Here is a 25,840-nt window from a genome sequence, read left to right as displayed (position 1 = left end):
GATTAAGTTCTGGCCAATGGATTGTTGGAAGAAATGATGAGGGCATCTGATTCATAAGCCATCCCTACTGGACACACTCTGTTTGCATCTCCTTCTCTCTACTAAATGGAGAAAAGCACCCATGATGCTCTGGAGAGGGAAACTTCACTGAGGGAGTAAAAAGAAACCTCTCACGCCCACCCCATGACCTGCTGCCCCCTCCCAGATCAGAAGATCAGCGGCCCTCTGAAAACCAAAGACTGAGGCAGCTGTGAGCCTGCCTTTCTATTCAGCATCTTACTGTTTTGCTTTGTGGCAATGACAGGGCTAAAGAGATGGCTCAGCAGGAAGGGGAGACTCAGAGCTGAGTCCGATCCCTAATCCCACAAGATGGCAGTAGAGAGCTGACTCCTGAGCTGTCCTCTGACCTCAACACACCAGCCTCCACAGGCACACGTCTGCACATGCTCATGCACACACAATAACTAATTTTTAAGAAAAGTCAATGATATATCTATGCAGCAAAGTATCTAGGAAATATGCCATATACTGATTATCTCTGGCTAGTGGTTAATGCCTTCTTGTTTACTTGCAGTTTTTTCTTTGAAACAAATTATCTCTTCCTTCCTTTCTCTTTTTTCTTTTTCTTTCTTTCTTTCTTTCTTCTAAATAAGCACTTGCCTGAGTTTGTAGCTCCGTCAAGGAACGAAATGGGGGGAAACTCCGACTCTTACACAAGTCTCAGCACAAACAAATGATAGAGGAAATTTAAAAACTGTACGTCACAGGTGAAGGACCCATCATTTCTAAAGTAAATAACCCCACACTATCTAATGAGAACAAGTCCATGAGCTTTTGACCTGTGTTCCCAGCTCGCAAAGATAGATATAGCACTGAATCTTGGGATGATATGAAATCTTTTTTTTTTTTTCCCCAAGTGTCTTTACTGCCATCTTGCATGCCCAGGCTAGACTAGAATTCACTGTAGCTGTCATCAGACACACCAGAAGAGGGCATCAGATCTCATAACAGATGGTTGTGAGCCTCCATGTGGTTGCTGGGATTTGAACTCAGAATGTCCAGAAGAGCAGTCAGTGCTCTTAACCGCTAAGCCATCTCTCTAGCTCTTACTCCGGCCCTGCTTGCTCTTGCACAAAGATTTATTCATTTATTATATGTAAGTACACTGTAGCTGTCTTCAGACACACCAGAAGAGGGCATCAGATCAGGGCATCAGGTTATGAGCATGTATAAAGAGTCCCATGTGGTTGCTGGGATTTGAACTCGGGACCTCCGGAAGAGCAGTCAGTGCTCTTAACCGCTGAGCCATCCCTCCAGCCCATGAAATCTTATGCAATATGCAGCCAGCAGCTGGGAGCCGGAGAGGGGAGGGCCTTTTACTGAGCACTAACTGTTTACAAGCAGATGTTGTAAGAAAGCTCGCTCGCTCTCTGACCTTCAAGCAGAGAGTGTTACACTATAAAATCCATTTTTAAACAGTAAAGATTCCTTATCTTTGTTTCCTCAAAATGACAAACCTAAATACAGATAAGCAGCGGCCATCAGGGAGCACGGGAGCAGGTAAAAGGTATGTGACTAATTTACCACATGCAGAGGGCCGCGGGCTGAATGACTGTACCTTCTGAAGCATGCCATTGCTTTCATAAAAATCTATGCATGATATTGTGGTCCTTATTTATGACTTTAGTGGAGTCAAATATTTAACGAAGGTGGCTCAGCATCCACAATAAAAAAATATTATTTAGAGACAGACTGTACAATCCAGTAAAAGAAAGGCACGGAAAAGGCCAGACCAAACCCAAGTTTCCACGTCTCTTCCTGTTACCAATCCCCTGTTCTGCATGGCCGTCATATAACAGGGGTGATCCCAGATACTCTGCATGGGTGACTTTCCTGAGCATTGGTGGCAAGCATTTTAAATGTTCTTCGACCACATGGGAAGTGGTACCAGGTGATGTCCACCAAAATATCTCTGAAATACCTCATCTATCAAAATCCTTCTCCTTGCAAAAAAAAAAAAAAAAACAAAAACAAAAACAAAAAAACCAAAGAAGCATCTCAAGTCTACCCCAAATTCCCAGGGATGGGCTCTGCCTTTCCCCCACGACCTTTCCCTGAGATAGCAACGACGATGTATCGACTAGTGTTATCTATAACCCCAGCTGCTGTCTCTGAAAGAATGTGAGAGCTGACCTGGGAAATCACCTTCTTCTTGCATGGGGGACCGGCAGTGGCTTCACGGACACCAGCTGTCCACATGGATAAGGAAGTCCTAAGTCAGGGATTTCACTATCCTGCTCATTATCCTCTTTATTATTTATGTATTTGTCTTCCCTACCCCATAGCATGCTCATAAATCCGGTCAGTACTTGCGACACTGTAGAGCCACCTGTGGACTAAATGATACCACCATTCTCCATCACAGACTGCACACACGCACACACAGCATGCTACTTTAGTTACCTTTTAGAAAGTGAAAGCTAACGTATGGAAGCTGCCCTCTTAGTAAGCAAATGCTTATCATTGTCTTTGTACCCCTGCCTCAAACCTCAGACAAAATCATGTGCTATATATTTCTGGAAGGCTTTTTTTTTTTTTTTTTAAAGAACAGTTCCAGGTTCACAGCTGAAGAGAATGAAAGGTACAGGGGCCTCCTCCAGGCTACCCTACTTTCCAAAGATGCTCTTGTATAGTCTTCCCCTCCACCAGCTCCATGCATCTTTGACACTTGTTACCTGCGATCCAATTGTAAAAAGACGCAGGGTCGTGCAGAACCTGCAACTTACATCAGTGTTCACTCTGAACGATGTGTTGGCAGTGCGTGTGTGCACAAATAAGTATAGTTCTTCCTTATCTATATTTTAAATAGAACCTCAAATACCGCCCCCCCATACCACATACATCCCTGTCATATGGATCCTTCCCTCTTTGACTCCTCCACCCTAAATCCTGCCCTCTAACCCTTTCCTGCTCTTCATTTCCATAGTAGGTTTCAGGAACATCTCTGCAACTTTTCCCCTGGGTTCTCCACTCGGCCTGTCTAAAGTCACATTGGACGACGGTGTTCAAGGCCCGTTCAGCACTGTGACGGGGCCACACACTGCTGAACAAGCTCTGTCCTCCTACAACTGTGGAGTTAAATAAGGGCACAGTTATCTTTTCCTTGGGAGTGGCGAGAGGTGGAAAGACTCGGTAAGAGCAAAGATACAGAGTAGAGAATGGGAGTGGCCCAAAGCCTGGACTACAGGTCCAGCTCCAGCTCATAGAGTCAGGACACCAAGTCCCGACTCACAGGACTAGCTCCCATGGTTATCTGTCCATGATTAGCCCAACACAGGACACACAATCCCAACACAGGACACATACTCAAGTTCAGCCCCACAACAGTGTACAGTGACAACTAAATAACATGGTATCTTAAAACCACAGGGACTGAGGGGCTCCATACACCTTGACCTTGACCAGAAAACAGCCATTCTCACACTAAGTAGGTATGGCTAACAAGCAGGAGAAAGGAAGGGAATGTCTTTCAGAGCAAGGCTGGCCTCTAATGGTACTGCCCAAGAGCACTCTGCCTTCACACACTGTAGGAAATTATTAAAATATGCCCGTGGTTCCTTGGCATTCTTTTCTTCCTTCTCCCTGACAGTAGAGGACTTGAGTTGTAATAACTCTTTTCCAGTGAATATATAGGACCTAACAGAATGTGACTTTGAAGAATAGACCATGGGACACCCAATCTCACCCTGCCACCTCACAAGGGGACAGAAGCAGCCATGGTGTTATAAGTTTGTATAGAGAGAAACTGAGGCCTCCTCGCTACAGCCATGAGATTGAGCCAGTGCTATATTTTGAATACGGAATGTCCCTCAAAGGTCAATGTGTAAATTCGAGGGCTTGTCAGTCAATGGCAGTGCTGTGAGGTGAATGGACACTTAGGAAGTGGAGCCAGTCATCTTTGTTCACTACATATTCCCCCCACAATGCACTGCGTCACCACATACCCAAAGCAATGGGACTGAAACCTCTCAAACTGAGGACTACCTATGTACATTCATATATACATATACATATATTTGCATATCTAAATCATATGCATATATTTCCTTCTCAGGCTGATTGTCTCAAGTCTTTGGTCACAGTCACAGGGAACTAACATACTGAATCCTCAATTTCAGTCACAGCTTCAATGTGCGAACTGCTGCAGGAGCCTGAACAGGTTCTTGTGGGAGGGAGGAAGGTAAGGAGGAAAAAGGGCAGAGAGGATTAGAACTTAGAACTCATCAGAAGCACCGCTTCCTGTGGAATTCAGTAACTGGGCATGAGCCTAGGAATGAGACCAGACCTGTTCAACTGCATGGTCAAGGGCCAGTGTTCTTCTAAAGTTTTACAGAGCTGCATGCTTGCAAGCCAATGGCTCTAAAGCCCAGGAACAGTGACATCTTGCTGCACGTGTACATATATCACTGTACACATATAAAGTTAACAAGGGTGACAACGCAAGACAGCTCCGGGGGCATGCTGCCAAGCCTGACAACCTGAGTTTAGTTCCGGGGGTCTACATGGTAGACGGAGAGAACCAATTTATCCATTCATTTGCCCTCTGACCTGCACATATGCACCATGGGGCATGCAGGCCCAGACAATAAATATAATTTTAAAAAAGAAGAAGGAGACTGGAAAGCTGCTTGTGAGTCTAGTACAATACCCCAATAAGGTCACCAAGTTGCCTGCAGTATTCACAGAAAGAGGAACAAAAAAAAAACAGGTAAAAATTCCAACTGGGGCCACTGGCCCTTTTATGAGAACTGTCAACATTCTGGAAAATTCTCAGAGGAAGCAGGCTGGCAGGAAACTAGAACTGAAACTCAAGTTGACTAAAAACTGTTGAGGGAAGAGTGAGACTGCCTCTAAGCACCTCGGGGGGACCCTGGCAAGATAGGAGAAGCCATTCTCCAAGAGAAACCGAACACAAGACAAGGTGGTCTTCTAGGAACTGACTGTGTGTCCAGGGAGGGTCTGCTGAGGCCACAGTCACAGCACCTGCATCAGAAAAGCTCTGTGGCGGTGACCAGCAAATTCCCTCAACTGCCCTCTCCACTATGACTAATCTTCCTGTTCATCCGGTGCTGGTATCACTGGGCCCCGCAGTGAATCGCATGAAGAACTCAATACTCTTTGACCCATGACTTCAAAGTGCTCACGTGATATTTCTTCCGGCAGAGACAACACTAGATGCCTTTGTGTCTGGCTCCGAGGTAGGCGGAGCCTGGCATTCAAAGTGGTTAACCTGAGTTCTTGGCCCGCTTCCCTGTTCTACATCATTCCACCCATAAGCTCCATCCCTTGGGAAAAGAGAGCTTAGCAGGTGAGGTGAAAGCAAGCGGAAGGCTAAGGAGGGAGTGGGGGATAGGCTCGGCACTATGACAAGAAATATCCCTAGCAAGAATGTGTCCCAGCAAGAATGAAAGGTCTATGGCCAGGCAGACCGCTCAGAGGGAAAACAAACAAACAAACAAACATAAAACCTTGCCATGTGGGTAAGAAGAAGACCTGAGTTCGAATCTCTTGAACTCAAGCAAAAACCAGGAGTAGCAGCAAATGTCTGCAGTCCTGGTGCTGCTATCATGAGATGTGAGGCAGACAGAAGACAATCTTTAAATGCTTGCCTAGGGATGTTCATTCACAGCAGCGCATAGCAGGAGACACTAGAAGGCAAAAAACAGTCCTCAAGGGAAATTTCCCTATGATCACATATGGTACCCTGGCACAGGTGTGCCTGAACTCACACACACAATGATATACATGGATGGATAGTTTGGTGGCTAGGTGGATAGACAGACAGACAGCTCTAGCTAATCCCAGTGGAAAAGAAGTATATTTCCAACTATCTAGAAAGCCAGGGCAGAAGGATTGCAAATGAAAAGCCACCCAGGGCCCCTTAGAGACCTTGCTTTAAAACTAGAAAGCAAAGAGAGATTTGCAGACACAGCTCAGTGCTACGGGGCCTGTCAATCATGGTACTTGGTTGGAATACAGAAGTACAGTCTGGTCAGAATAGATGGTACATGGTCAGAATACACCCCAAACAAAGAACGAGCAAGTTCTTCCCGGTGGACATGGAGTTTGGCAGTGACCCCAGCTAGCAACATCAAACCATCACATGTCAGAAATCCACAGTGAATCTGAGATTACGGAAGAGTAGAGGAGGCAGTCACCGAACCAGGGCATTGAACGAAGGACCCACCAACAGGCCAACCCAAATGGCTGCTTTCTTCGGTTAATTAAAAATTCTTTTTAACCGGATAGTCGGTCCAACTCCCTGTAAAAGGTTTTCAGAGAATCTGCTTTGTCAATGGTTCTTTTGTTCTGTCCCTCTAATCAGAAGACAGGAAACATTCTGAGTTCCTCTGAGATCACCGAGAATCATCTTGTGTTTACAGTTCTAAAAATGAGCATAATAAACAACAGAACTGTGTTACAGTCCAAAGCCATTAGCTCAGGAGCTAAACTTCTGCATTTTTCATGGCAGATGTGAGTGACCTCTCATAAAAAGTGAGGTCTGGAGTTCTGGTTGGAATGCATAGTCTAAATAAAAAGGAACAGAAAGGGGCCAGGGACTCAAGGGCCCTCAAGAAGATGCCGCCCCAGGCCTCAGAGATAAAACTCAACAAGAAGTATGACTCTGGATAGAGCGGCACACATGTATGACTCTGGTTAGAGCGGCACACATGTATGGACTGCCCAAGAGCCTTGGAAAAGCGTCAGGCATGGCTCTTCCACGAGGAACTGCACAGGTGGCAAGGCGCGGGGATGGCGAGCATCCTCACTGTGGGTAAAGTGCAGTTCAACCCAGGCTGCTTGGTGTGCACAGGCTCAGAGCAAGGCTTCACTTCATGACTGGCACATCTACACAGCTCCTTGCCGCTGCTTCTCAGGTACTGCGCTTCCCACTGGACAGGCCCCTCTGTAGCATATACCTCCTACACCTCAGACAGCCACCTGCTTCCACGACCAGGCCCTATTCTGACCATACAACAAGACTGACAACTCCCCCCTATACACACACACAGCCTACAGACAGAGCCCAAGTGGCCTATGTTGGCATCCTTTAGTCACACCAATAATCCTTGAATTCAATCCTATTACTACCTCACTTGCTACTAGGTTCATATACAGAACGTACTTTCCCTCCCTAGTTCCCGGGTCTGTGTGATTCCCTTGTGGGGCGCATATCCACATAGGAGCTACAGCTGGAAGCCATTCTGTGATGATCCATTGTGACCAAGAGGAAGGCAAGTGGGGAAACCAAGTGTCAGAACCTGAGACCCAAGGACAGTACCTGTTACCTGGCTTTCCCACTGGCTCTCTGAAGTCACACCCATAATCACTGGGAGACACTTCCGTTGTTCTCTGGTGGATGGCGGAGACAAGCGCACATCCCAACCCTGCAGACAAAATGTAATGATTCTGAAGATGATCTTCAGAATGCAACTGCTGACGGCCATGCTTCTGCAGATCTGCCCGTTTGCTGCAGAGCTCAGTCAGCCTGCCTTGTGACGGTCAGCACGACTACATCTGTGTCTGAACAGCCTCTCTAGGGGCCCTAGGCCAGTTAAGTCCTTCTTCCATGACCCCTACAGCGTCCTGTCACTCTTCCAGCCCTTTCTTTTCAGTGCTTCCCAAAGAGCTCTCTCCCCTTGAAGATGAAGCTCTCAGGAGCAGGGGCCATAGAACATCTCATGAGGATAAGGGGTCACATGCAACCTCTCATGGCCAGAGAGCCCTAAGGTGACCTTCACGTGGCTCAGCACAAGACAGTCCTCCCAGAGTCTGGTAAAGATTGGACGGAACACCTGAGATTGCAGGGAAGATGTAGATGGTGCAAAGGAAAGCAAGAGAGTGAGCCACAAATAGTGAACATTAGAAAGGAGAGGAGTGGTCATCGGGGATGGCACAGCAAACACAGGGACCGTCAAGGCTGACTATCTGAGTTGGATCCCAGGCATCTGAATGGTAGAAGAACATAGCTTGAATACCACAAGTTAACCTCTGACCTCCAGATGGGCATCACAGTGCGCGCGCGCACGCGCGTGTACACACACACACACACACACACACACACACACAGAGAGAGAGGGAGAGAGAGAGAGAGAGAGAGAGAGAGGATTAAAGCTTTAGGATGTGCTTGCTGCCAGCAGAGCAGGCAAGGACTTCCACCAGCCGGTTCACTCCTTCTCTGGACCAGGCGATCCCATGAAGTTATGAAGTTATAGCCACAGCAGAGTTAACGAGAGTCGCACTGTGTCCAGGTGCCAGCTCCTATCCAAATTACACCCATTAGAAATGCTAGCAAGGTCCTGGAGAGGGTCACAGGGTCCTGAGATTAGATCCATCCAACACAATGCCCCGCCCGAGACAGGCGAGCATAGAAGGGGACACAAAGAGCGGGCTAATACAATTTGCAGCGGATCTACAAACTGGCTAAGATATCAGATGACCACATCAGAATCCAGAAGGCTCTCATCAGACTGGGTAATGGGCCAAGCAGCACAGGCTGGGCCCTGTGGCGGTGTGTGCAGTGACTGCCCACCTAAGAGGAAAAGGCAGGGCAGAAGAAACAAAGCGGGGGCTTGTAGTACCTTGGGGGCTTTGCGGTCTCAAGGTCTACATATCTGAGTGTCAGGACAGGGTAGCCTTTTGGACTATTCCCAGGCCAGACTGAGGGCTTTTATTCCAACTGCCCTGGCCAGCATGATGTTTAAAACCTAAGAGCCAGGATATAAGATGAACACTGTGGGTTTGCTTTTTTTTTTTTTAATAGGATGAAATGTATACAACAGAACCAAGCCAACCTAGGAAAGAATGGCAGTGTTCTGTACATACAGGTGTGACTGACAGTCCAAAATAGACTGGCACATTAAAAAAAAAAAAAAAGCCAGAACATTGTGTGAGGTCTGACAGCATTTATATAAGAAGGAGAGGAGGAAGCAGTTAAACACACAAATATTTGCTTGCAAGTTCATATTGAAAACTCAGTAAGGACACAAAGAACCTGATGACCCTGGGAGATTCTGGGGTCACAGGCAGCAGGAAAGAGAAGATTTCTCCCTGTGTGGTCTTCTTGACTCTTTGAAATTAAAACCATCAAATTATATTAGGAACTTAAAAACATGTGTTGAGTAGCCAGGATAGTTAATAACCAAAATGACAAAAGGTATTTTAGGGACGGTATGAGAGGGGCTAGAGAGATGGTTCTTTGGCTACGAGCACCTTGTTGCTCTAAGAACCCAAGTTCATGTCCTGGTACCCACACCATAGTTCACAACCATCCACAACTCTGGGTTATCAAAACCCTTCTTTAGATACTGGGACCAGGCATGACAAGGTACACATATATACGTGCAGGCAAAACACTCACAGATAAGCTTAGGAGGGCTATTGAAAAAAAAAAAGTATATGAATGTTTAATCATGGTTTAGGGAAGAAAGAAAAAGCAAGCATATTCTTTCTGTAGGAAAAGACCAGAACAGTGAGGTCATTGTCTATTGGGAGTGGGGAGAAAAGCTGAATTCAGGGAAAGCTACACAGAGCAGATGTGCTTCACAGCAGGGAGGGAACTTCTGGTCCTTAACCAGAGTCCTACTAGGAACAGGTGGCCTCCAGGAACAGGTGATGGCCCTAGTTTGTTCTAGCCCGACAGCAAGGCTGACATCCTACCAGAGGCACCAACGGGGGCAGGAAATAAGCCAGAGGGTCTGGTCTCTGTAGCCCTCTTCATTCCTGAATGTTGGCTCTTTCAGAAACATGAGAAGGCAGACCTTCATCTCAGTAGGAAGGGTGGCATCACAGAGCACTTGATATTGCAGGGTTGGGGCTCCTCCAAGAGAAAGCCCGGGAACAGTGAACACTTCGCACTTCTTTCACAGCGCACACTTCATTCAAAATCTTAGGCTTCCTCCCCGTCTGTCTCCAATTAGCATGAACATGGCAATGAAATACTAGTCTACGTCTACAGCATTTGGGAGCTCTGTGTCTCACTGTTCTCACTCCACAAAATGATTTACAGTGCAGAGCCCACTCTGCCGAGACGGAAAATCCTCTTAGAAGGAGTACCAACACTCGTGCTTCATGGCTTCCGGATCTAAACCTGACAAGACAGCCTAGGAGAGCAGTCCAGCCGGCTCCAACCCTGCAGTGCACTGTGAAACCACAGGGAAAGGCAGAAGCACCACTAGGCAAGAGCAAGAAGACCATCCTGGCCTCGGGAAACACCGCAGTGGGAACTGAGCCGACTTAGCAGAAACATGGAGAAGGCCCCAAGGCCCAGTGCAACAGAGTGAGAGAGCTACAGGCTCCAGCCAAAGGCCAGAGAATATTTGGATGGCATGGATCATCGTGCAAGGCCAGAGACACCCAAAGTCAAGCCAGACTTTGAACATATCCTATTCTTAATTCCTGTCTTCTTCTCTCTAGCCTTGTGAATGTATGATGGTTGCCTCTCATCTAGAATGCTAGACATTCCAAGTCACTAGCTTTGAATTGGGGAGGAGATTAGCCTGAAAGATGAAATGACTTCACGACCCATGCTTCTAAGATCTCATCTCCTTCAAATATGTGACCAGCCACCATCAGACTACACTGAATGTATCCACAGCCTGGCCATTTCATTCATGTCATTACAGAGACAAGCAGGGGTAACATATTAACCAGGTAACTTTGGCTCCAAGAAACCTCTACTCCCTAACTTCTGAAATGTGTCTTGTGTTTCAACTCACACCTTTACAAAGGTGAAATAGAGACTGGGTGGTGGTGGCACATGCTTAGTCATAGCGCTTGGGAGGCAGAGGCAGGTGGTCATCTGTGACATATCTGGTCTACAGAGTGAGTTTCAGGACTGCCAAGGCTACACAGAGAAACCCTTTCTTGAAAAAACAAACAAAAACAAAACAAACAAACAAAAAGATGAAAGAGAAATGGATTAGCTTGACCAGTTTCCTCAAAAATTACCCGCAATCAGAGGTTTTATCTATGATCTAATTTGCAGGGTTTGGGCTTCTTGTGTGGTGTGAAGGGTGTGTGTGTGTGTGTGTGTGTGTGTGTGTGTGTGTGTGTGTGTAGAAGCCAGAGGTATAGGATCCCCCTAGAGGTAAAGTTACAGGCAGGTGTGAGTCTCCTGACTTTGCACCCCAGTACTTACTCTTAACCATGAACCTCTTCTCCAGCTCCCTCTGAACTTCAAGTGAAACTAAGTCAAGCTGTCTGTTTAGGTTTTATTTAAATTGTAAGGCAGGATCTCTATTAGAGAGCTTGTATAGACACAGCCTCTAAAAGGATATGTTAGTGAGTCACAGCACACCTAAAAGTTCTAAAAAAAAAAAAAAAAAACCACCAACAACAAAGAGGAATAAATATCCTTCCAAAATAGCTGGGAAGAAATAATCAAAGTCATGGCTGAAATCAATAAAATAGAAACAAAGAAACAAACAAACAACAACAAAGAGTTGGTTCATCCCAGAGATGCAGGGATGGCTCAACAACAGAATCACATAAACAAACTAAAAGACAAACACACACACACACACACACACACACACACACACACACACACACACGATAGGATCATTAGATGCAGAAAAGGCCTTTGATGAAATATAATAGCCCTTCATTAAAAAAAAAAAAGTCCTGGAGATAGCAGGAATACAAGGGAGATATCTCATCATAATAAAGTTGACTTATAGCAAGCCTATTGCCAATATCGACATAAATGGAGAGAAACTCAAAGCATTCAGGAACAAGACAAGGATGTCCACTCTCTACACACCTATTCAATATGGAACTTAAGTCTTAGTAACAAACAACTGAAAGAGATCAAGTGGATTCAAATATGAAAGGAAGAATTCAAATACCTTTATTTCTAGATGATAAGATTTTATGCATCAAAGACTCTTAAGACTCCCCCATGAAAATTCTACATTTGATGAACACTTTCTAACATACAAAAATCATTCACACAATAGCCATAAACAAAATAAAACAAAAACAAAACAAAACAAAACAACAAAAATGGGTGGGTAGGGAGAGGACCCTAACAAGCAAGAAAAAGACTGTAGAATGAAAACATTAAGGCACTAAAGAAGATATCAGAAGACAGAAAGATCTTCCATGCTCATAGAGAGCCAAGACAAATAGAAAAATGGCCATCTTTACAAAAGCAATTATATTCAATGCAATCCCCATCAAAATCTCTACACAAGTCTTCAGGGAAACTGAAAGTCTTCAACGTCATACAGATACACACACACCCAAAACAACATCATCAACAACAACAACATCAACAACACCAGAATTGCTAAAACAATTCTAAGTAATTAAAAGAACTGCTGGAGATATCACCACCCCTGACCTCAAACTGTACTACAGACAGAGTTATAATAATAAAAACAGCATGGTATTGGCATCAAAGCACACACAGTCATCAATGGAACTGAAGACCCAAGTAGTCTTGCCAGAATAGTGAGCTCTTTGTAAAAATAAAAATAAAAATATAGCAGAGAGCTATAGAGGAGATCAATCTCTTCCCTCCATAGCACTCTCATGAGCAAGTGCGTGTGTACACACACACACACACACACACACACACACACACACACACACGTAGCCCGCACAGAAGTGCATACCCACATTCATTCATACAAACTACATGGAGCTTCCTCGTGGCCCACTTAACAATACAGCTCCATTTTTCAGAACCATCCTTTGAATGGCCCAGCTATGATGAATTCTGTATACTCGTATTGACTCTGGACCTTTGCCCTTCTGCTTAACAAACACTATTAAGTATCTTCTTTGCAACAGAAACGTACTTTTCAGAAGGACGACCCCTCACCGGTGACCTTGTGAAGCAGGCCATGACTCATGATCGGGGAAACAAGGTGAGGACGCCAAGCTCTAACAAGGGAGATAGACTCGAGAAAGATAACAGAAGGCGGTCAAAGCAAGGAAAGATGCTGGGTAAGGCTGAGCAGCAATGTGCAACACTGTCCACGGTTAGTTACTACCTTCGGCCCAGCTCCAGCGCCCCGGGCCAGAGAGACCCATGGACAGGCAAAGGTTAAGAATTATTTGAGGCAGGCACCTGAGGAATGCATCTTTGAAACAGGATTTCCAAAAGCCAAGTTGTGAAATCTAAGAGGGCTATTAAAAATAAGTTAGATTCCAATCTCTCCACCTCCTTGAGATGTGCCCTGAACTCCCCCATTAGAATCAAAGTTCAAAATCCTCTTCAAACTGGGGCATCAAGGATTATTTTCAGTCACCTGGGACAGGAGGGGAAGTGAGACAAGACCACAGCAAATGGAAGGCCCTTAGAACATCAGCTCTCCTCCAAGAATGGAAATTCTCCTGGTAAACTTTGATTAACCACAGCCGCCATAGTCAAGCAAGCCAACCAGTGTGCCCACCCCACGACAGCTGCGGCAGCCCACACAGAGCACCACAGAAGTTACCACAGAGCTCTCAGACAGCTACTCTGTCTCCACTCCTGAGCAAGCGCACAGTGCCTCTAGCTGCCTGAGACCTAAAATGCTTCTTGCCAGCCTGAACCATTAGTGCATTTAATTTTCTGTTTAAACACTGGGAACCAGAGTATCAACCCAAAAGGTACTATTTATCAAAAACAGAAACACAGATAGCCCAGGCTGGCGGAGTAAACAGCAGATGAATGGAGATATTGACTGGAGAAAAGGTGTTATCCCTTTGGGACACAAATATATATGTTTGGCCAATTCCACTAAGATGCTTAATAAACTATTTTAAGAGGCAAATAATGAGACACTGGGATACTTCACAAAAAAAAAAAAAAAAAAAAAAAAAAAAAAAAAAATCTACCACTCTTTCAAACATACCCTAGCAAGTCTCAACACTGAAAACCCCAAAGGAGCCCGAACAGGTTGAACCACGTAGAACTCAACTGCTACCCACAGAAATACTTCAGTTCTCACTACACAGCTGATAAATGTCCAAAGATAAACATTCCCCCTTCCCCCACTGGTAAGGAAAAAGATTCGCAATTTTCAGTGTTCAGTCATTCCATTTCAATCCATTCATTTTTCTCAATTCACTTCCCAAAGCAGCATCTGCATTTAGAACACCAACCAGGCCCTTTCGGAGTCATCCTCTCTAAATAAAGCTCACCACCTTGAGGTCTACACACGATCCTTGGAGCAAGATGTAAGCTAACTAAACTACCTTGATGAAGTATTAATAGCTCAAAGATCTTGGCGTGGGTAGGGCAGTGGATGTGACTCTGTGATAGGTCAGGAGAGTGCTTGCTTAGCAAGCCTCAGTCCCTGGGTTTGATTCCCAAGCACCGAGGAGATAGCTCTGTATAAGCAGAAGGACCTGAGTTTGAATCCCCATAAACCACACAGCTGTGGACAGTCCTGCAGGAGTGGACACGGAAGAATCCCTGGACGTTCAGAGGTCAGCTAGCCTGGTGCAAGCACAATGAACCATAGACTGTCTCGAAGAGGGGATAAGGCAAAGACCGACACCTGAAGTTGTCCTGGCTTTCCTATGCATAGAATGGCATGCATGTAACTTACACACACACACACACACACACACACACACAGATCATATGCATAGAATGGCATGCATGTAACTTACACACACACAGATCATATGCATAGAATGGCATACTTGTACACACACACACACACACACACACAGAGAGAGAGAGAGAGAGAGAAAGAGAGAGAGGGGGGGGTCCACACATACCTATTACACATTTATACTAAAAAGATTCTTAAGAGAATCTTGAGGTACTATAAAATTATCATAGCTGTGGATGGGTTTACAGAGTTTTTACATGCCACAGAGGGTGAGCCATTCTCTCCCATGGAGAAGAACCTTACCCAGCATCAGTGCTCTCATGGAGGAAAGCTCTCATAGGAAAAGGTTCTACACAATGCAGATGAAGGAAGCAGGCAGTCAAGAACGCTGATCCCTGTGTTCTGAAGCATCTACACCATCAGGCAGGCCTGCAGCTTGGTAACTTTCCTCCCGTGGTGGTGCCAAGGTCAAAGAACTGAAGTTTGAATTCCAACCCCAGGAGCCACACACACTGGGTGTTCCTCTGAGCCACGCCTACCTTACCACCTGTAATTTTCACATCCCAGGTGTCCAAAGAGCCTTCGACCTGGATGCCAGAGTTCAGACTCCCCGCCAAGATGGCCTCTTCCAAGTGCACTGAGAGCAGGGTCAGAACAGCCCTGGGAAGGCAACATCCACTGCCCACATCCCTCCTCCTTCAGTAAATGTTGGCAGTACACTCTGTCTTAAAGGAACCCCCATAATAGCTCGTCTCTACCTTGTGCAAACTGTCTCCTCTGTCTCTCTCAGCCTATGCAAACACACACCCGGCGGTCAGCTTCTCAGAAGACAAAAGGGTCAACACTGTTCCTAAGCAGGACAAACAATCAATGTCCTCCTAAGTGTGAGGCCATTCTTCTCCCAAGAGACATTTGGTCTCAGCAATTCCTAGGAGCAATCAAACAACAGAACCTTGAGGTACCAGACCTTGGAAAGCCCATTGCTTTCTAAGAGAATTCAACCATCTGCTCTGCATAGGGGTATTCTCATAAAAAGTTTAAAATTAAACTTAGGCTAATGCAGTCCCCTCACGTCAGGGAGATGGCTCAGCAGGTAAAAGTGCAAACCCATCTAACTTGACAACCTGAGTTATATTTCCAGAGGCCAAATGTTAGAAAGAGAGAACCAACTTCTACAGGTTGTCCTCTGACTTACAGGCAACATGGCACACGCATAGCCACACATATGGATAAAATGTTTAAGGTGACATTTTCTAAAATATTGCTAAAAATTCATCGTTGGACATGCTAACCCCCAGTGTTCAGTGTGACTGCACTTAGAGACAGGCCCTTTAAATAAAGGTGTTACATAAAGCTGAGGTCATTTAGATGCCACTAATTCAATGTGACTGGAGGATATCTGGACAAAGACTCCAAAGTCACATACATGGACGGAGTGAGGGCAGGGATGGGGGGGTTAACCATCTGCCCTCTGAGAAGAAAGATCTTAGAGCAGTGGGTTTCAACCTCCCTAATGCTGTGACTCTTAAATGCAGTTCCTCATGTTGCCCCCACCCATAAAATTATTTCACTGCTACTTCATAACTGTAATTTTGCTACTGTTACAAACCATAATGTAAACATCAGATATAAAGGATATCTGATATATGACCTCCAAAAGGGTTGAGAACTGTTGCCTTAGAGAGATGACCTGGTAGCAGAACTTTGAGAAGTTAATTAGCATTGTGAGCCCGCTAACATGTGGTCTTTGCTTGTTGTAGAAAGAGAACAGCATTGTGGCAATCACTGAGCTAATAAGCAAGGCGACAGTATGTGACAGGACACTCTTCAGAGTCAGAACACTGTGGAGTTGCGTGATTACTCAGACAAAGGCAGAGGTGAACTCCTGGGTCCAACACTCTTGGCCAGGAACAATGTGGCCAGCCAACTCCACTCAGACTGCAACTGTCTCAGGAGCAGGGCCAGAACACAGCATCAAATCATGTATCAAAGACGCCAGGAGTGGGGGTGTCTTGGAGGAAGGTAAAATTTGGTGCCAAGGGAAAGGCACAAGAAAAGGAGCTCACAGGCATTCTTACCCCCAAGGGAGAACAAAACAGGACAAGTGGGGAGAGGGGTCAGTCCCAGAGTATATACCATGGGCAAATACACATTAAATAATCGCTCGTGAGCTGGGCGGTGGTGGCACACCCCAGCACTAAAGAAGGCAGAGGCAGGCTGAGCTCCAAGGCCAGCCTGGTCTACAGAGTGAGTTCCAGGACAGCCAGGGATACACAGAGAAACTCTGTCTCAAAAACAAAAACAAAAACACCCAGGTGTGGTGGTGCACGCCTTTAATCCCAGCACTCGGGAGGCAGAGGCAGGCGGGTTTCTGAGTTCGAGGCCAGCCTGGTCTACAGAGTGAGTTCCACGACAGCCAGGGCTATACGGAGAAACCCTGTCTCGAAAAACCAAACCAAACCAAACCAAACAAACAAATGCCCAGGGGGAAGGGAGAGGGGATAGGGAGTTTTGGAGGGGAAACCAGGAAAGGGGGATAACATTTGAAATGTAAATAAGGAAAGTATCTAATTAAAAAAATCAAAAAACGAAAAACAGTAACAACAGCCAATATGAGTGCTATGGCCTTCACCATATCCATATTAAAATCACTTTAATACTTCTTAAATTAGTGAAATCTAAAACTGTTGTTAATGCACCTGGGTACTTACTTTCAAGGCAGCGGGTATTCGCAACTACTATAGCAATGAGACAGCGAGCTGAGACCTTTGAAGAGACCAGTGCCTGCCTTGAGTCCAAAGGCCGCACGAAGGTGAGGCTAGACAAGAGAGCTCAGAGCTTTTTAGAGCAAGGCTTTTTGCCACTGAGGTAGGGGTGGGTGGGTTTACACCCCAAAAGGAAATCATGGGACTCTACGAAGATGGCGTTTACTATCTCCGTGGAGTAACATGCTATGGGCATCTGCTAGGTACAAACAAGCTAGGAGGTGTTGGAAATACCCCCATGCACAGGACAGCTCTCTAGAAAAGAATGGTTCTACCCAAACCACCAGTACTGCCACATCTAGAGGAGCTCAGGGCTGCAGCCAAAGGCATCGCATCCTCCCAATGACAACCTTTCCTTGACTCTATTTTCTCAGTTTTATATTTCGGATATTTTATATCCTTGAACTCTTAATCCTCCTGCCTCAGCCTTCCGAGCACTACCTACAGAAACGGTGCTTTGCCGTCCCGCGCCCACTTGAAATCATTCACCCTTTACGTGACCTGCAGACCATTCTCCTGGTCATCGGGTCATTCACGCCAACCTGAGTCAATACACTCACTCTCGCGGTGTATTCAGCTTACATCCTTCTCAGCCTCCCATCAATCCCCTAACCTTTAAGGACAGACACAGAACTTTCAAAGGCCCAGTGCAAAATGAAACCTGCGAGCCCTGTTCAACCGTTATTAATAATGAGATGCCGAGGACAAACCATACCAAACCCTGGACCCCTTGGTGGGAGGGGCCGGTGATGACACAGGAAGAGCCTACCATGAGCTGGCTGTTCTCTGCCTCTCCAGCTCCTATACCGCATCATTATTCCTAAATGGCTCCCCCATCACTTCTTTCCCATGTCTTCATGAGCACATGTGTGCCTGCCAGTGCCTTCCTCAATTGCTTTCCGTCTTACTGCCTGCGAGTCTCTTGATGAACATGGAAGATTCTAGACTGTCTGGCCGGTGAACCCCAGGAATCTTCCTGTTTCTTCCTCCTAAATCAAGTCCCCACGCTTGCACACAGCAAGCACTTTAACAACGGAGTCGTCTCCCCAGCTACTTGATTACAACCAGAGCCTGGCTCCAGAGAAGGGCCCGGGAGGGTGGTTCCCAAGCCCACGCACCAGAACTTTCCCCCACAGCTACTGTATCCCCTCCTTATCCTTATCCACAGCTACTATCAAGGTGCCCATCCCATCTTCGCAAGCGACAGGTATCTGTGTCATTAACGTTTTCTCGGACCCAAATCCTGCATTGTCCTAGATCACACTAAGACTTCTGCCCTTGTACCACCCTTGGTCCAGAGCTCCAGACATTTCTACCCACCCTGAACCCCCATCCACACCTACACTGAACTTGGATACCTTCAGGGCTCTCTGTCTCTGAACACCTCACTCCAGGGTCCTCTGCTGCCAGGCTTCTCTTGTCTGTCCTATCAACAGCTGACAGGAGCCAAGCCCATACCCACCAAAAGCCCCGAAACTGAACGCTTTCCTGTCATCTCATAGCAACCCTCTGAGGTAAGTGTGCCTCCACCCCACCCTGTGTGGAGAAAATGGATTCTGGCATGGCAGGGGATGCTGGGCTTGGTAGAACAAGCTGGGGACTGCCTTACCGGCTCAAGCTCTTTTAAAAAATTATTTTTAGGTTTTTGATTTATATTCACTGGATATAGAGATGGGTTTCATGAAAATAATTTCATACAAGTTCATCATATACTTTGACTATATTCCCTCTGTTTCCTCCTCTGTTCCCTCTTATTTCCTCCTCTGTTTCCTCCTGTTTCCTCCTCTGTTTCCTCCTCTGTTTCCTCCTGTTTCCTCCTCTGTTTCCTCCTGTTTCCTCCTCTGTTTCCTCCTGTTTCCTCCTGTTTCCTCCTCTGTTTTCTCCTGTTTCCTCCTCTGTTTCCTCCTGTTTCCTCCTCTGTTTCCTCCTCTGTTTCCTCCTCCTTCACTATTCTGCTTCCTCTCTGCCCCCTCACCCCATCATCTAAACAATCACACTCTACTTTCATGTCCTAAATACAAATACACTCGTGTGTTATATGAAATCTAGGATCTGTGAGTGAGCAAAAAACATGTAATATTTGCCGGAGTCTGGCTTTACCCAAGTTTATCCATTTTCTCTGCAAATGACAATTCGGGTCCCCCCCCCCGCCCTTATTCTTGCCCCTCCTCCTCTCCTCTCCATCCCCACTCTGTGTATGTAAATGACTATGGGGCAAAGGTCAGAGGTCTCACTTGCAGCAGTAGGCAGCAGGCTGGACTGCCAGATTCTCCTGCCTCTACTTCCCATCTCACTGTGGGGGTGCCAGGATTACAGATGCTTACAATCTGAGTCTGATGGGCTCTGGGGATCCAAAGTCAGGCTCACACTTGCACAACCACAGCTTTATCTACTGAGTCATCTGTCCGGCTCAATTTCATTTCCCTTTATGGCTGCATAAGCCTCCATTGTGAATATGTACCATATTCATATTTTCTTCATGTCTCCATCCGCTATCCCCGCACGACTTGGGTTTTGTGACGAGAGCTGCAGTCGACATGGGCATGCGAGTATCTCTGTGACAGGCTGATTTAGGATTCTTTAAACAGCCAGAAACGGTCTGTCCGGCTCATGTGGTATTTCTAGCATTGATTTTTGAGGCGCCCCCATACTGATTTCCTAACAGTTGGGCTAACCTACACTCCGAGCAGCTGTGTGTGTGTGTGTGTGTGTGTGTGTGTGTGTGTGTGTGTGTGTGGGCTGCTCTCTTCTCTCCCAACAATTTCACCAGCTATTTTATGATGACAGCCATTCTGACTGGGGTGAGAAGGAATCTCTGTGAGGTTTTATTCTGCATGGCCACTATGACTAAGAATGTTTAACATTTTTCCCCCTATGTCTATAGCCATTTGCATGCCATCTTTTCAGAACTGTTAGTTCATTAACCCCTTCACTGATCGGATCCCAAAGTCTTGATCCCAAAGTAGAACTCAATCGGAAGCAATAGCAAGCTCACCGATAAATGCGAAAACCAATAGGGTGTTTTCCCAAACCACCTGCGCTGGCCAGTCTTATACTTGACACACGAACTAGAATTATCTTTAGGGAGGAAACCCCCTCTGTGAAAATGCCTCCATAAGCTCTGCCTATAAGACATTTGCTTTTTAATTACTTAATTTGATGGAGCAGCCTCATTGTGGGTGGTGCCATCACTGGGCTAGCTGTCCTGGATTCTAAGAAAACAGTCTGAGCAAGCCAGGAGAAGCAAGGCAGTAAGCAGCACCCCTCCACGGCCTCTGCATCAGCTCCTGCCTCTACTTTTCTGTCCTGTTTGAGTCTATGTCCTGACTTCCTTCCCTGATGAGCAGTGATATGGAAGTGTATATAAGTCTAATAAACCCTTTTCTCCCCAGTTTGCTTTTTGGTCATGGTGTTCTGTCATAGCAATAGAAACTTTTACTAAAACACCACAGGATTAACAACCTGTAAAAAGAGTAAAGCCACCCAGAACTGGTGATCATGTAGGGGCAGGGAGGGACTCTATCTAGAGGAGAGTTGATGTGGCATTTCAAACAATGGGGCTAATCTATGCAGAGCCCTGAGGGAGAGATTCAGACAGCACTTCTCAAAACCTCTCCCACGAAGCATTGGATAAACAAGCAGAGAAATACATTTTTAAGAACGTTCATTAAGGAGAAAGACTCACGCTCTAGCTATGCATGTAACAGTATTAGAAAACTCAGTTGTAGCAACTACCTTCACCCTAACAGTCACCAGGTACTGTTGTCCAGGATTAAGTGACCGCACTTTGACACTTTGCCATTTAATCCTTAAAACTCTGCGGACTTTCCGAAAGAGGAAAATTCTGTCTGAGTCATTAAATGACTGGTGCAGCTGACAATGACTGGCAGCTAACTGCAGAATTTTTTTCTGTGTGAAAACAGTGCAGAGCACACACACCAGTGCCTGAGACATGTAATTCATAGTGGAATTTGCCTTCAGATTTACTACTTAAGGGCAATGTAATGAAGTGAATAAGAAATATCCCCAAGACACAGGAATCTGAACACCCACTTCCCAGGGGCTGGCACTGTCTGGGGATATGGCTGTACTAGAGGAAGTATGTCACTAGGGGTAGACTTTGAGAGTTCATAGCCTCGCCCTACCTCCAGTTTGCTATCTCTGCTTCATGCCTTCAGTTAAAAATGCTTCCTGCTTTGGCTGCCTGCAGCCATGTGGTCCCTCATGTTATGAACTTTATTCTCTGGTCTTATGAACCCAAATAAACTTTTTCTCCCATAAGTCATTTTTAGTCACATTATTTTATCACAGCAACAGAAAAGAAACCAGTATGGGTGACACATGTTAGAGGCTTTTTTCTTTTTTTCACTGTGTCTCAATTCCAAATCCACCGTGGCCTGTCTATCAACTGCCCAATGATGGTAGATGTGTCTAGCTCACACCTTGTAGCCCACATGAGGACAAGGGCAGCTATGGATGAAGCCCAACCCAAGGTCATAGACTCTGGACTTGCTTAAAACATTCTGGAGGGCTTTTGCAATTGCTCTGGGACTGTGATTTCGAGTGCATTAACATGACCTCTGCAGATGACAGCATCATGTTACCATGGCAAAAAGATCCAACTCCAAAAACAAACAAAAGGAGGGGGTTGATAGAATCAATATTTTGTTTAAAAATAAGTTAAAGGCTTGAACACCTATGCAAGTCTTTATAGGGCCATTAGCAGACAGTAACCAGCCTACTGGGGTTCATTTTTAACCATGAAACCCACCATTTCTCTGATACCAAACACAAGGCAGATACGGGCCACCCAAGTTCCCATGGACATATATCTCCTGATGAATGCTCTCTATGGTTAGCATAATTTGCCAACTTAAACACGTTTGATTACTGGCACAGGGTTTGTAAGACAGAATGACACCAAGCTCTGAAAAGTCTGTCCTGGAGCCCATTGTCATTAGTACAGAAAAAGAAAAAGCTAAACAATCAACTATCAGGGCCTCTTTGCAGATAGACTTAGCTGCAGGAGAGACATTTCTAGCAAAGGCATCGATACTGTGGCTGAAATATCACCAGTCCTGTGACACAGCTGGGTCCAGGGTCATGGCATGAGGTCAAGAGTATTCGGCTACAGAGGTCTGGAGAGACTAAGAGCACTGGCTCTTTCCAGCGGACCTAGGTTCAATTCCCAGCCCGTACAGGGCTACTCACAACTGTAACTCCATGTTCAATATCCTCTTCTGGCCTCTCCCTGGCATCGGACACTCATGGTGTACACACATACATGCAGGCAAAACACTCATGCACATAAAGTACAAAATTTTAAAGTTTATTTCTTTAAAAAGTGTATTCAGTTATTTCTTACCACTCTCACCATGAAGGTCTGGCGTCCCTACCAGTTAACAGAGATATAACATATACATATCCTGGCCATCTACCTTGGAGGGAGAATGAGTGATACCAGTCATCAGGACAGTGCCTAGGGTTCAGAGGCATCTGCACATACATAGCATCTCCCAACTCAGGACAAAAAGCCAGGTCACCTGACCACCGGCCAGGTGTATATCCACTGTGCACACTGCCTTGTCCCCAACCATAGAGAAATGTCCATGCTGATTCAAAGCCCATTTGTAGGTCAACAGTGCCCACGTACCTGTGACTCGGTCATCTACAAATGCCTGAGATGAAGAGTCTTCCTGAACTGAGCTAAAAAAATCAACAAAAATGAAAAATGGGGTTTGCAACTATGATTATTAAGGAGATGAGAACTTAAATTCTCCCTTCCAAAGTCTTCCAATTGAAGTTTAAGTCTTCCTTAAATGTGGCTTCTAAAATGGACAGTATATATATATATATATATATATAGAGAGAGAGAGAGAGAGAGAGAGAGAGAGACACTTTCCTAAATGAATAGGCATCTTTACGACAATAATAAGAAATACGGCAAAGGTCGCGTTTCTGTGAAACATAATAGATGGGAATATTCCAGAAACTTTTTTTTTTTTTTTGCATAGCTTGAGTTTCAAACTCTTGTCATTCAGCAACCATCTGGAGTTTGAGATATCTGTGAGCCCATGTGCTGGGCTCTGAAATGCCACAGGAATCTCTGACCGTGCCAGCTAAGCAAACCCCTCAATGGGAAGACGCAGACACTCCTCAGGCCATCTCACATCTCACTGTAAGCTGTAAACTGGGGAAAGGTTATGAAACTTTTCAAATATTTATATTAGCTATATTTAAACTAAATGGATGATTAAGATAGGTGAAGCATATAGAAATGTGGCTAGATCAGACATGTATATATATGTAAATATTGTATACATACATGTTTAAATATATAAACACACATACTATATATACACCATGGACATAGTCATGGACATTAATATGCACCACATATACAAATATAAGTCCCAACACTAACTTTTAAAAGGCAATAGACTGTTTTGATACATTTTCTTATTTGTTTCTTGAAACTGGGTCCTGTGATACCAGGATCCAAGGACATGCCACCATGCTAAGGTTCCAGAACCTTCTTCGAGCTAACTATGCTATTTGTACGCATGATCAGAAAATCAGCTCCTGCTCTCTGACTCAGAGGAAGAATGTTCCCATCAGCAATCACCACCAAACGGTATGATCTAAGCACTTCACTCTTTTCAAAAGACCAAACAAACCACCTTTAAAAGAAAGCTTCAGTTTTTTGTTTTTTGTTTTTTTTTCATATTGTCGCTGGCCTATGCCAATGCCATTAGCAGAGTTTGGTACTATTTTATTGCATAATTCAAAATGCCCTTAAAAAAAATCCATCCCCACTATCACAGTGGCCTCTATGATACTTCTAATGAAGAGGTCCTATGTTCCCCAATCTGAATGATTTATTGCTATTTTATTTGTGAAACAAGGTCCAAAGTAGCTCAGGCTGGTCTTGAACTTTGCAGTTAAGGATTACCCTGGACTTCTGATCCTCCCACTCCCTAAATGGTGGTATTCTAGGTGTGTGCTGCCACATCAACTCTACATGATGCTGGGGATCAAAGAGAGGGCTTCCTATATGCTAGACAGGCATATACCGAATGAGCTACATTCCCAGCCCTCACGTTGTCTCTCCCACTTTTAAAGCACGTACTCCTTCCCATGCAAGGCGATAGACGACATAATTAGCGAAGGAGGGAGCGCCATCACCAATCCTGCTAACACTACCCTCTCATCCTAGCTAGCATGAACCAAAGCAGTGTCCGGGACAAACTTGGTTGCTATGAGATGCTGGCTCTGCTCGGGCCCACCTTCCACCTCTGCTTGTCCAAGAATCCATTCTTCCAAATCTGTAGGAACTGAAGCTCAGAGAAAGAAGGTCAACCAAAGGCCAAAAGGTGGTGGGTTTGCCACAGGGAAACTAGGTCTCTATCTCAGGTCTGTCAGCCCACAGAGCCACTCTCCATCCTTCACTCTCATCAGAGCTAAGTTATCGATAATCACATGACAGTCACCTGGACCAGATGACATGCACAGTATTTCCTTTAAAGCCACTGGTGATCTCAGAAAAGCGCGCAACAATTCAGAGCCGGGGCTACTAGACCTGAGTTAGCTCCTGTAGAGACCTGAGCATGGGCCAGGCCAGGCCAGCACACAAGGCTACAGTAAGCAACACAGCTCTGTGTCAAAAAAAAAAAAAAAAAGGCACATTATGCCAGAAGGGCATTCCTCCATAGAGGAGAACACATCACCAAAAATGGAAAGGAACAGACGAAAGGATCCATTGATTTCTACACAAAGAAGCCATCTGATTGGAATTTTCATAGCAGACAGTGCCAAAACAGCTTTGTGCCTTGACAAGGAGAATGGACTGAATCTCCTCATTGGGATGGCTCTTTGTGAGAGAACAGTGGGATTCCGAAATTGTGATGCTAATCGAGTCGCAAATTCACCCATCAAAAACTTGAGAAGCCCTAGGTTTTGCAATAGAACCTTCCATGTCTCCCTCTGGAAAACTTCCTCCCGGCAGTTGTTAAGACCACACACCTGACCCTAGCTGACACCTGACGCTCTGGGGCTGAGTACTGGTACAGCAACCTTCAGATGCTCCGATCCTAATCCAGGCTGCCAGCATCTCTCCCCAGGATGACCTAGACAGCCTCCTAACTGGTCCCTGCCTCTGCTCTTGACCTCGTGCAGTACAGTGAACACTAAACCAACATTTACTGGCAAGACAAACGGTATAACTGTAAGTAGAAATTTTATACTTTGGCCTTAACCAAATCTGCATAGCTTATCAACCTCTCACCTGGATCCACTCCTGCCCACACCACTGACATCCCATGCCAAACTGCAGTCACAGACCAAACTTGGCAGTTCAGCTGTGGTTTCCTGAGCCCACCCCTGACCCCTTACCCCTGCGCCCCCAGCTTTTGAAAGGCACAAGATGACAAATGAGTATGCACAGCTGTCCTGCACAGCTGT

The 25,840-nt window shown here is 45.5% G+C and overlaps 1 protein-coding gene across 5 annotated transcripts in view; it reads right to left on the bottom strand.

Annotated features, from left to right (window-relative positions):
* The window catches only part of Nedd4l (NEDD4 like E3 ubiquitin protein ligase), a 320,649-nt gene that overhangs the window by 221,022 nt on the left and 73,787 nt on the right, over positions 1-25,840 (bottom strand). The window contains exon 1 of one of the 5 annotated variants that reach the window (XM_029547164.1): positions 14,919-14,995. The exons of the other annotated variants lie outside the window; for them this stretch is intronic. The gene's annotated coding sequence lies outside the window, so the exon portion shown is untranslated. Of the gene's footprint in view, positions 1-14,918; positions 14,996-25,840 lie in introns of those variants that run through there. 5 annotated transcript variants of the gene reach the window in all.

This window comes from Mus pahari, chromosome 15 (assembly GCF_900095145.1).
Source record: "Mus pahari chromosome 15, PAHARI_EIJ_v1.1, whole genome shotgun sequence".
Classification (NCBI taxonomy): Eukaryota; Metazoa; Chordata; class Mammalia; order Rodentia; family Muridae; genus Mus; species Mus pahari.
Note: the sequence above shows the minus strand (reverse complement) of the source record. Positions and strands in the feature narration are given on the sequence as shown.